The 8,314-nt window shown below is 39.8% G+C and overlaps 1 protein-coding gene across 6 annotated transcripts in view; it reads left to right on the top strand.

Annotated features, from left to right (window-relative positions):
- iqsec1a (IQ motif and Sec7 domain ArfGEF 1a) overlaps positions 1–8,314 on the top strand; it is a 96,919-nt gene that overhangs the window by 58,228 nt on the left and 30,377 nt on the right. Inside the window, exon 1 of one of the 6 annotated variants that reach the window (XM_085144920.1) lies at positions 6,991–8,299. The exons of the other annotated variants lie outside the window; for them this stretch is intronic. The gene's annotated coding sequence lies outside the window, so the exon portion shown is untranslated. Of the gene's footprint in view, positions 1–6,990; positions 8,300–8,314 lie in introns of those variants that run through there. 6 annotated transcript variants of the gene reach the window in all.

Genomic DNA, 8,314 nt, shown 5'->3' with positions numbered 1-8,314 from the left:
TTTCCCTTATCTTTGCCTTGCCATAGGACTACAACAGAAATGTCCTCTGACACATCACTTTGGGAATGAACACAAAAACCAACATTCAGAAAAGATCTTCTTTTCCACCTTACATTATTCAGTCTATAGTGATTGGATTTTAATACTAAGTGACCTTTTCATTGTGTCTTTTTTATTAATATTCAACTGGCAAACTGGTTATAAAGCTTGCAAGTATTCTCAGGTGTTCATATGACCTCAGTCAAACAGGCCTTTTTATAATAGTTTTGATTTGTGTCTCTTAAAATGAATTTCAAATGCTCCTAACCGACTGGCAAAACAAAGATTCCAGTCTTTATCCGTACAGGAAGTTTGGGAAGTTTTGATTTTTAGCTATCTTTTCACATCAGGGAGAAGTCACTGAAATTCATTCATTGGCCCGGATATACACCACCAATCATAAAGGACTGTTGTGAAGAATAAGGAAAAAGGAGGCTTGCAGCAGATGACGAACCCCCCACACAGCCCTGATCCTAACGTCTCCGAGCCTACCTGCGATATATGACGGTGCATGAATAATCAGGCCATTTCACAATGACAAGTCTCCATGACAGTCATAGCATGTTCAAACTTGAAAACTTGGAACCTAGAATGTGGGCGCTTGTCCACAAAATGCGAACTAAGAATATCAGTTGTTAATTTATATTTAAACATGTATCTAATTTTGAACTCTTGAAGATTTAAATCTAAAGTATATGACCTTAGGTTCTGTTTGTGCTGCTAAGCACTCAAGAAGAGTTTTCTTTTAAAAAAAGCCAATTTGCTGTTTGTGACCTAATCTACATGATAGAGGTTGGATTTCAAAGTTACACTGATGCAGAAATTGTATTGTCTGCAAATTGTCATGTCTGATGGATCTCTTTGCACAAGTGTCATGCATGGATTATATTCATTTGCACATAAACAGCTGTGTGTGCCACAGACGAGCAGTCGCTCATATTAGACTATTTTCAAGGCTGCTTGAAATGTTTCTCAAGGTCACATGCATTCTTGGCGCATTGTAGTTCAGTGTCTGTGCAGTAGAATCCTTGTGGAGTAAGACGTGTAGTGATTATTTATTTACCATTTATTTAAATAAACATTAACCTTATACACTAAAGATTCATTATAAAATGTGACAAACTTCAGTGCATATTTGTAAAGATATTTATTAGCTGGCCATGTGTGTAATTCTTTAGACAGAACCTACCCCAAATAAGTTCTTACTCCTTAAATTATGAATATAACCAAGAAAAAATAAACAGCACAGGTAGGTGGATCCTTCGCGAATGGGTTATTGATAACCATTTGCTTTGCTTAGGCGATGCATGCATGTCTGATTACATCATGACTCTTTTAGCTGTGACACTGTAGACACCAGGGAGCATTTGATCTCGCTGTTTCTATGTCAAAGTGTGTGAAGACGGGAGCATTATTTATTTAATGTCTGTGGATCTGGAGCTTTTCAGTGATGCCTCCTCAATCCACAGTGGATTTTCACGGGACAGAGTACTGAAAGGAAACTCTGCGGAGTGTATTCTGACTGAACTGCGATGCGAACCTGCAGCGCTTCGTGATAGGTAAAGAGGACCTTAATACTTGGAACGTGAGGTTAACTAGGTGTTTCAGACATGAGCCTAGTGTTTGTTGGCAGGCGGGAAACGAGAGCAGACACTGACCTCTCTGTTGGTTCCCTGCTTTGGCATACTGACTATAAGACAAGTTGGGTCTATTTGGAGGGGGGGTTGTAATGGAAAAGCAGCAACCTGCCAACACGAGCTTGCAGTTCCACTGTGGTGAGGGTAGGGAAAAAAGAAGAAGAAAAAACCCTCCCGGGTGGAAAAGCTTAGACGTGTCTAGGATAGAAGCCGTATTCTGTTCAAAAATGTCACAATGATGAAGATGTGAACAGGCTGTTATTGTTAATAAGAGGTTCTCTAGTTGCAGTTAGTCTAATGGCTTCCACATTTGGTGTTCAGTGTATTAAAGTGAGAGTAACATTTCTTTTATAATGGTTGATATTGGTCCTGATGACTTACATCTATGGCATTTGCTGGTCTGAGTGGCCCATCTTTTAACGTTCTGAAATATTAAGAAGTAGTGCGATGAAGAGTTGAAACGACTGTAAAACATTTTTTCCGGTTTATTTCTTCTATTAAAAACTTTATTTTTCCCCTGAAGCTTGACAAAATGCTTGTATCTACTAGAAAACTGGTTCCAACTGCTTCTCTTTGTATAGTTGACCATAAAAAGACCTTGATGCATTACTTTGTTCTTTTTCGCTTCAGTATTGATGTCTAAAGGTGTCTTTTTCCGATCAGTGCTTAAGTTGGAGTCAGTATCCACATACTGCTGAATAATTTAGATTCATGTCTTTACCGGAGGAACATCATATTGTGTGAAACGTTTTATTCTCTTCATTATTTCTGAAATTCATATAATCATTTGTAAGAGTTTGGTCACCCCGCTGTACTGAGTAGATGTTTGATCATGACAGTAATGGGTATATGTGCTATAGGCTCTCACTGTCTTTTCACCTTCTACTGCTGCAGGGCTGCAACATTATGGGAGAATATATTCGGGAACATTGCCTGTGCTGCAGTATCTACAGTGCTCATGTTAAGCCGTGCAGCTTTTGAAATGCTAATAAGCAAGTTTGTTTACTCTAATGCTTAAGAAAGCTTCCCTCTGGAGACACATTTCACGTTCACTGTGTTTGCTGGGGTGTCTGATGTGGAAAATGCACTAAACAGAAATGCATTGGGGGAAAAAAGTGCGATGTTTCTAGAATGTCTCCCAGTTTCCCTTTTTTTCTGTACTTTATGTGTGTGATTAAAGCAGGGCCGAAATATGTGTTGCCTCTGCTCTGCTCTTTGTGATCAGTCGGGGACAGTGAGAGCTCCGAGAAGCACAGTCGCTGTCGCTTGCTGTGGCTTTTTTTTTTTTTTTTTTTTTTTTTTGCGCTGTTGTACTACTTTTGATGACATATTCCTTTGCATCTCTTCACAGCACCTGCCCGGAGAATAATGAGCATGTGTGCTGTATTAACTTATGTAATGGCAAGCAAGAGGAGGGGTGAGTTTGGGGGGGCAGTGAAGGAGGAGGGGGAAGAGAAGAGTGATGAGCTCATGCTGCTGCACTGCAGCTCTTATAGACACACTCTGCATTTTGTGGTCTTTTTTTTTTTTTTTTTTTTAGCCATGTGTTATTGCACATGCACATATGCATTCATGCAGGCTTATTTTGTGTGTATCGGGCCGACTGATTCACTTTCACAAATAGAGCATATGTAGAATGAAAAAGAGCAGATCATAATTTTGTAATTAGAATTTAGCGTTCTGCTGCAGGCTGCCATCCGTGCTTTTCATAACTTTATTGAAATATTGCCACTTTTTTTTTATTGATAACTGATGATGAGGGAGAGACAGGAAATGGGGAAGAAAGTAAGGACTGACATTCAGTAAGTGGTTCCGCCAGCTGGTGTTCGAACCTGCAAGTCGGTCCTCAGAAGATTAGTGGTATGCGCTCTCAGCTCGATCATGTGCCTGTGGTTTCGTATTTTCATCGCTTAGCTCTGGCAGTGCTTTGCTATGAATGGGAATTGGCATGTGCACACTGTTCTTTACCTGCATCACTGTTGGTCCAGAGAGCTGAAGCTCAGCTGTGAACAAGCTGAGCCTCCTGAGCTCAGGCTGACTATTGGTGCTAATCCAGGAACTCTTTTCAGCTGCAAAGCAGACTTGCATTATCCAGAGTTAATGCCAGAAACAAGCAAGGTGGGGAAGGGTCAAAGGATGGGAGAGGGGGGGTAAAATGGCACGCCAGTGCATTTGCTCTATAAAACAGAGCGGTTCCTTTCGGGGCTTTTAGCTCTTCAAGGTTTTCAATGTCATATCATAAGAATACAAATTAGATGTGACACATAACACTCTCTGTATACTATGTGTTGTTTTCACCAATTAATATTTGATTATATACTTTATTAATCTTATTGCTTATGTGTGAGCATGATTTGTGGAATTAGCACATGTCCCTGCACGAGAGTGAAATAAGCATGTTGTCAGGGAGGCTGGGACTGCGACTGGTAAACAGTCATTAAAGTTAAATGTTTATCTTGGTTGGGGTCATTGGTTTGGACTGTTTAAATGGAGGTTATTTTGTTTTTTTATTTTACATACACATACACATATCTTCAGCATCTTTTAAAGGTATGGACAGTTCTTTTATTTTTTTTTGGTTGCTTTTTTTTTTCCTGTCAGCCTTAGCTGTTGCCTTGACAACTGGCCTCGGAGATCTGTGCACGTGCACGTAATTGTGATAAATCCTGATTTCAATCTATGAGAAACCATCCACAGAGACCCGTATCATTCAGTGCCCATCATAGTAGGAGTAGTACTATGTATATATTTTGGTTTTAATTATTTTGCAACATGAAAGCGCATAGAAACACGTTGAAGCATTTATCTATAATACCTACCATAACACATTCTAATAATCAACACTGTTATTGCTCTGTAAAAGGAAAACCCTGAAAATGGACAGTTTGAAGCATTTAATACATACAATGATTTGCTTAGCAACTTGTTATGAAAACATTTTTGATCATTATCAATCTGCTTTTAAATTTAGTTTATTTTAGTTTTTTAAGCTGTCTGTGTTTTACAGTCACGCTAGAAATCATTCATTCTCAATAAACAAGGACCGGTCATGTCAAATATATCAAACTTTTCTCCTCATGAAGACATGTACATGTCTGCCTGCAGCTTAAATAAGCTCCCTTGGGAGCTGAGTAATTTCCACTCCCTCGGTTTGTGTAGCCTTTGCTCTAAATTCTTTATATATACACTTTTTCCTCTTTTTGTAACATCCTTCCCTCTGCTGTTCTACTTTACATCAACTTTTTTCCTCCCCCGTCTTGATAAAGATGAGTGGGATGCTTTTAATCAGTCATATATCCCTAAGCACAGCATCATTCTTTGTACAGTGGACTGTACACCAGCACCATCTGTTGGTAGAAAGACTTCAGGACAGAGAAAAGCCTCAAGGACTAAGAAAATCTCCTGCGACTACTTGATAGAGGTCTTATGTTAATCTCCCTCCCACTGTGTGGATAGTCCGTGGGTTTGGCTGCATTCTCTATGAAGAAAGTGAGAAACGGTCAGAGTTGCCTGCCTGTTAATGGGCGCAGAGTCATACTAGTCGGGCTTTCCGCTGTGAGTAAGTCAAGTGCAGAGAGCTAAGAAATTAAACAATGGGAGATATTACGAGTCAAATAAATGAGTGGACCTGAATTCCACTGTGAGTCATCGCAGAAGGGAGAAAAGACAAATTAAGGCAGATGGGGGCTCTTGCTTTGTCTGGAGTCCCACAGCGGCTACTGTAGCCTTATAGCCTGTTTCTCTGGCTTTTCTCCCAGATTGCTGATACTGAGCTTTACTACCAAGGCTTACTTAACTGTTTCATATTATCTGGAAGATTAAAAATATAAAAATAACCTTTTTTTTGTTGATGAAATTGATTTCCGTCCTTATTTGATTTTCTTCTAAATAGAGAAAGCTGAGGTCTTTTTTTTTTTCTTTTTTTCTTTTTTTTGCCCCTTTGCGTTTTTCCCCATTGACACACTTTAAGAAAAAAAAAGAGAAATCATATATATAATTTATTTATTTATTTATATTTTTGATGGAAAAATGGTCACTGCAGGAAACCAAAGCACATGAACCATGGAGAGACGGAGCCTTATCCCTCAATGTGAGATGCTACAGTGTTTCTTATCCCATATAAGGAGGACACATGAAACATGTGACATAAACTGAATAGAATTCTTATTTTTGCATCAGAATTGAAGGCACTCTTAGACGACCTGTTATCTAACTAGAAATGCTCTGGCTGTCTGAGGATGTGTTCTGGTTGAGAGCTCAGATTTACCCTTTGGCAACACCATGTGTCCTAAAGAGAAGAGGGCAAAAAGGAAAAAAGGAGAAAAAAAAAATCAGTGACCTTGTAGAGCTGTAACACGCAGGCTCCACACATGCCCCCACTGTTTTACAGACATCAACCCAGCAGCTGAATAAATGACCACAGACCATTGCAGAGGCATATTTGGATGGGAGAGTGAGAAGACAGCTGATGCTAGAGAGAGAGGGGCTGACTAAAGGAAGAAAGAAGGGCAGAGATTCAAAGAAACTGAGGCTGTGAGGGACAAAGCTAAGTGAAGCTGATGATTGAGGCAGGGGGGAGGGTGCGCAGTGTGCGGAGAGCCTCCTCTTTTCATTGACGTTTAGGAGAATGTGCTGATTAGTGGAAAGTAAATCATTCAGATGGAGGTTCCTAGTCCCCCGTGTATGACTGGAGACTGGGAACAAAAACATGCAACCACGGTCACCTTAACTTTCTCTAAAGCAGCAGTTTGTCATCAGAGCCTGGCTCTGGTTTGATACTGTATGGACCAGCCTGGAGACAGATGTGTGGAGGTAGGTGGGCTCTGGTCTGAAGGTGCGTGTGAGTGCGGTATATCTGGATGTGAAGTGCAGGTTCAAGCTGTTTACATATTGTCCAGCTGTCCAGCAGCGTGTCAGGCTGGTTTGCATGCACGATCAATCATGAATTACTAACAAATTTGTTTAAAAAATATTTAAATGATTGAAAATCTATTTGTGAGAATTGTTTGTTTGTTTGTATCACGGACGGGTATCACGGACGGGTATCACGGACGATTGTTCTGTTAAAACAAGCTACTGGTCTGTGCAGATATAATATCGGGCTGAAACTGAACTGTAATAATTCATTTATGCAGACATTTAAGCTCCATATGTATGGAGAGTATATGAAATAGAGCTGTAGCTGCTGCACTGTAGTTTGGCGATACTCTAATGCGCTTTACTCTCTTCTTACTTGGTGTCTTATTTACAAAGTGCAAATTCAACCTCTTTAAGATTCGTGATACATTTCTTTCTTTTTTTTTTTTTTTAAATGTATCAAAAAAGAAAAAAAAAAAGTTTGTGAAGTGAAGACTTTTTTTCACCAGGCTGAGTCTCAGCACATTCCTGCTGATTGTCTCCTTCATAAGGCACATCCTGTTGATGTATTTTCAACCTATAGGCGGCTGCCGTTCTGTTTTTTCCATGTGTTTGCGAGAGGCCTGTGCGCTTTGTTCACTCGCACATCTTCTCATTAGTCCTCTTAACAGAATGGATGCTTTGGTGAGGACATCATTAGAACCTATTAGATGCACTGACCGTGACACTGTGTGTCCCCCCCTCAGTCTTATTCAAAACAGAGCTGCACTGTACTCCGTGTATGCAGACTTTGCATTTTCCCTACATTGCACGCAACTCAAACCTTCCTCTCAGTCTTCCCTCAGTCCATTTATATCCCTGCCCTGTGTTTACATGCTTTCACGTCACATGTATTGTTATCATTCTGTCCCCTGACAGGATGCCGCTGACTTATTGTATAGCAGATACAATTCAAAATTCCCTTCTGGGACAATTAGGCATGGCACAGCTGCTATGAATCTCAATGGCTTTTTAGTACACAGAATTTCTTGGTGTTTCATCATCGAATGCACACTAATTTCAAAAAATGGTGAACTGGCTTTTCTAAAAATGCTATTCATTATTCTTGTCCACATGGGAAACCATTAAAATATGAAAACAAAGCATTTCTTCTTCTTCTTCTATTTTTAACATGAAGCAGAAACACATCTTGTGGAAGAATTTACCTTATGTTGGCCAGATGTTTATGTACTTGAACAAAAGGTTTAGCCGACAACAATATGACCCGTCACACTCGCAGTGGCCCTCCTGTGGAACTCAAAGCATTAAGACTGAGCTGTAAGTGCTCTGCTCCAAACACATAAACAGATTAAAGAAGTATCTCATCCTGTTATCATGGCTGGTTTGAGGATGTTATGTCCCTCCCTCTGGAATGGCTCCTCTCAGCTGTTACTGCAGGATTGTTGTAGTAGGCTGAACAGTTTACTCAAAGTTTAAGTGAGGGGGTTGACCTTATTTTACAAAGTGGATTTGTTGAACAGCAGGAATGACAAAGTACACCGAAAGCTGACATTGACAGTTCACTTCAGTATAATGAAAGCCGTCACAGTGTCTGCATTTCTGTGTAGTTACCTAAACTGTGCTCAAAGTTTCAACAAAGCACTTTATACTTGAAGTCTGCCAAATGAATCTGAATCAACAGTCACTCCAGTTACTGGAATTGTAGAAAATTATCAAATTTAATACACCAACATGACCTAACTTGTCATAAAAGCTCCTGTACGATGGTTTTATTACCCTGA

The sequence above is a fragment of the Neolamprologus multifasciatus genome, chromosome 20 (genome assembly GCF_963576455.1).
Source record: "Neolamprologus multifasciatus chromosome 20, fNeoMul1.2, whole genome shotgun sequence".
NCBI classification, from domain to species: domain Eukaryota; kingdom Metazoa; phylum Chordata; class Actinopteri; order Cichliformes; family Cichlidae; genus Neolamprologus; species Neolamprologus multifasciatus.
The sequence above is the reverse complement of the archived record's forward strand: the minus strand, read 5'-3'. Positions and strand labels throughout refer to the sequence as shown.